This window comes from Engraulis encrasicolus, chromosome 21 (genome assembly GCF_034702125.1).
Source record: "Engraulis encrasicolus isolate BLACKSEA-1 chromosome 21, IST_EnEncr_1.0, whole genome shotgun sequence".
NCBI lineage: Eukaryota > Metazoa > Chordata > Actinopteri > Clupeiformes > Engraulidae > Engraulis > Engraulis encrasicolus.
The window spans coordinates 48,481,623-48,486,178 of NC_085877.1; positions in this window are offsets into that span (position 1 = coordinate 48,481,623).

Sequence of the window (4,556 nt, forward strand, 5' to 3'; positions counted from 1 at the left end):
GGGAAGGTTAATGAGAGTGTTTGTGTAAGATGTTGTTGATGTTTTATGTCCTGCCACGACTGCAGATGTAAATTAGCCTGAGGCTAACTCTGGTACCATGCATGAGATGGCAACTTTTATGTTTTAATTGCGTGGCCCCTAATAAGCTAAACTTTGAATTGAAATGACGTTACAGAGCTGTACATGTACAGTAAGGAAAGACCATGTTTGCAGTGAGGAAACTTTAATGTGAAACTGTATTTGATTCACTTGAGGATATGCTAATATTGAGATGCTAACTCCTGCTAACTTGAAAGTGAAAGCCCATTGGGAAACTCCAACTCCCATTGTCAGTGTGACACAGCACTCCACAGCACACAAGTGAACACTGCACACTGCACACAACAAAATTGCATTTATGCCTCACCCGTGCAAGGGGGCAGCCCTCAGTGGCACCCCATGGGGAGCAGTGCGGTGGGACAGTACCATGCTCAGGGTACCTCAGTCATGGAGGAGGATGGGGGAGAGCACTGGTTGATTACTCCCCCCACCAACCTGGCGGGTCGGGAGTCGAACCGGCAACCTCTGGGATGCAAGTCTGACGCCCTAACCGCTCACCCATGACTGCCCTCAGATGTTAAAAGCAGAATTCACATCGCTTGACTCGCCATTTGTCAACCACATCCTTTTGTCTCTTCTGCCACTCCAGCTTCGGGCGTATTTGTGCCATTTACTACACAAACTACAAGCTACGCTCTGCGAGGGCATATCCTTTTCCTCAAGTTGCTTCTGGTGTATTTGTGCCTGAGAGAGAGAGAGAGAGAGAGAGAGAGAGAGAGAGAGAGAGAGAGAGAGAGAAAGAGAGAGAGAGAGAGTTACCATGCTCATATTCTTTGAACCAGAGAGGAAGGTGTTTGTGTTTGTGCCTGCTTATTAGTCTCTGAGTATTCATTATGCCTTTGTCATACATGAAAAGGGGGGTCTTCTCCCAGGTCCGCCATTTTCAATGTCCAGAAATAGCCATTTTTAGCTGCAAAAATGACTGTACTTGGGCCATGCTAGAAAATATTAGTTTATTACTTAGTAAACTATCATGAAAAGGTCAAATTTGGCAATAGGCAGCCCAGTTCCAATGACCTTTTTTAGACCATGTCCTGCACAGTGCACCTTTAACTGTGGGAAACGCCTCTGACAGCAGTTGAGGGTTACATTTATGTTGAAAAACAGTTATTTTGTCACTAAAAAGAGTTTTGTTTTTAAAAAAGTCGCCAGATTCACAGAAAAGTCGCTAGAGACGACTAAAAGTCGCTAAATCTAGTGGCAAAGACGCTAAATTGGCAACATGCTCAGGTATGTTGATGCTCAGGTATGTTGTCACTCTTCCAGTGTTGCCAGGTTGGGCAGTTGCCCGCCTTGGGATGGCCGTCTGCGGAAAAAAAACGGGAAAATAATGACCATTTGACGTTTTCTTTTTTAGTTTTATGCCGATAGAAATCAGTGTAATTTGTTGAAATTGGGCGTCATTTACTGCATTTTGGCGCCTTTTGAGAACCTTTTGGGCGGGATCTGGCAACACTGCACTCCTCCTTCTGCTGTTTCTCCTCAGATAAAAACAGGCATGTGTGTAAGTGTGTGTGTGTGTGTGTGTGTGCGTGCCTGCCTGCATACATGCGTGTGTGTGTGTGTGTGTGTGTGTCTGTGTAAGTGTATGTGTGTATGTGTGTGCGCATGTGCATGTTTTCTGTTATGAGTTTTAGAGACAGCCTATAATCACATTGACGTGTGTGTGTGTGTGTGTGTGTGTGTGTGTAATCACATTGACTTGTCCACAGGGATACTCAGGGTTCACACAGTCAACGATGTGGAATCCATTAGCTAATCATGTCCTGGTCTGTGTGTGTGTGTGTGTGTGTGTGTGTGTGTGTGTGTGTGTGTGTGTGTGTGTGTGTGTGTGTGTGTGTGTGTGTGTGTGTGTGCGCGCCAGCATTTGTGTGTGTGTGTGTGTGTGTGTGTGTGTGTGTGTGTGTGTGTGTGTGTGTGTGTGTGTGTGTGTGTGTGTGTGTGTGTGTGTGTGTGTGTGTGTGTGTGTGCGCGCGCGCATCAGCATTTATGTGTGTGTGTGTGTGTGTGTGTGTGTGTGTTAGAATCACTTAACTGTTTATTGTGATGAAATATTGATGTAGTTATGAAGCATTCAACAGCGTTTAAAGCAGGAAATGGGAAGTTAATTGATTGGCCTCTGGTGCTTTGTGGACTTGGATTTAGTGACACGTTAAGAAAAAACTACAGCTGCAGCCGCTGCAACCTCTGTGTAATGAAAGTGAAAGTGAATGCCCAACTGGGAAACTCCAACTCCCATTGTCATTGTGACACAGCACTCCACAGCACACAAGCGAACACTGCACACAACAAAATTGCATTTATTCATATTCAGGGTACCTCAGCATGAATGTGTGTGTGTGTGTGTGGGTGTGTGGGTGTGTGTTGTGTATGTTTGTGTGTGTGTGTGTGTGTGTGTGTGTGTGTGTGTGTGTGTGTGTGTGTTTGTGTGTGTTTGTGTTTGTGTGTGTGTGTGTGTGTTGTGTATGTTTGTGTGCGTGCCTATCTGTCCCAATTTCGAGTGATGAAGTATCCAGAAAACCGATGTTCGTCTACTGTGAAGGAATTCTCCAAATGGTAACAGAACGGTATTTGCACTCAGGATGGTTGCCTCTGCTGTGTGTGTGTGTGTGTGTGTGTGTGTGTGTGTGTGTGTGTGTGTGTGTGTGTGTGTGTGTGTGTGTGTGTTTGTGTGTGTGTGTGTGCCACTTTTGTGTGTACACTCAAGATTTGCGGGTCCTTGCAAAACATTGTGTGAGCTCAAAAATACCCCCTCACTCGTGATGCACGTTCTGTTTATGAAACAAAAGTTCGGGAGAAGCGTAATGAAATTTGACAGGTCTAAATATTCGTCCATTTCTTGCGCGCTAGTACAGTCACGCCTACCTACCTACCTGAATCTCATTCCCTTCAATTATCAACACTGTATTTATTCCCCACTCACCTGCTCCAAGTCAGAAACTCGCTTTCTCGCTCGTACCCTCCATCCACCCCTTTCGCCCCCTATCTTCATCTTCTCGATCGTTTTATCCAGGATTCGGCCCTCGCGCCTCCTTGGTTCCGTTCGCTCTCCCAATAAGAGATGGGATATATGGCTCTTTGACGGGATCCGGATCTTAGTGACTCGTTCCTTTCAAAGAGCCATTCAGAAAACTGGATCTTTTGACTCTTTTTTAAATCATTTATTCAGTGTCAAGAATGTAATATTTTGACTCCACCTCAAGGTAATTTTGTCCAAACAACAACTGATTATTCTCCTGCTTCTAAAGACCGCTTTCGCCCCTCTTTGAGGCAAACAATTGTGTTTTTTCCCAAATTTAATTACTCTGGTCGAGGTCACGTGCTTAAAATGAATGAAACTAAACGAAATAACGGTCAAGTGGCTCCCCCAGCTGTGATCCGGTTCCCATCGTTGACTTCAGGGAGCCGTTCAAAAGAACCGGCTCGTTCATGAACGACNCACCTCTACTCCCAATAACCGGCAAGGGGGTGTCAGATCAGGGATCGCACATATTCGCCGGCGAGGGTATTTTCCGAGCTCTCAGTTGGAGCCCCATACTCCCGAGCCCATGCATCGGATTTTAATCATAACCAGGATTCGGGCTCGGCAGTAATTTCAGCACCATGGTCAGCGACCTTGCCCAACACGCTATTTTCGCTATTTGCTTTTAACTCATGATTTCTCGAGTGCTGTGGTCCAGCGACCCCGTAAAGCACTTTCATGATCGCTTCGCCGCGCGGACGATCACGAGAAGCCCGTTCTCCAGTGAGAACGAAGATGTATGCATACATGGCTACTGAATTCTAATTTTAGATAGCGCACTTAGAAATCGCTTAGATCACCTCTTGTTGCCCAATTTACTTTTAAGTGTTTTGTAGGCAGCTCATCCATACAAAGTCAATTACTTCCATTGTCATTCTAGGCCTAGTCCCATTAGGGATGTGGAGAGGCCTAGGTCTCGTCTGCCGCTTACCTGACTATCATATCATCAAATGTCTAATCTTTTTACAAGACTTGGTCTGACCAGTTGCACAACGATAAATGTGTCCAAAACAGCTTGGTTGACCACCTTCCTTGGCTTGCTACTGGTCGAGGCCAGAAAAGGCTTTGCCAAATGCAAAACATTTCCTATTCCCAATAGACCGTCTCTGCTTACACCACGTCACTGCCTTGAACACATGCACACACGCACGCACGCACGCACGCACACACACACACACACACACACACACACACACACGTCATTGCCTTGAACACACCTCTACCCAGGGCCGTTGGAGCTGCTCAAAGTTGATTTGTTGCCGACAGAGTGGGTGGAGTTCCTTATTTCTCCGGAGCTCAGAAACTATATTTTTGTTGCTCCTGGTCTGACTAGAAGCAACGCTGAAGTTGTTGCATCACGAGTAGGGCATGACCTGGCTAGTCTGCCGCATCGACATGTGAAACTAAAGGCATGCCCAGTAAAAGGGTGTAGCGA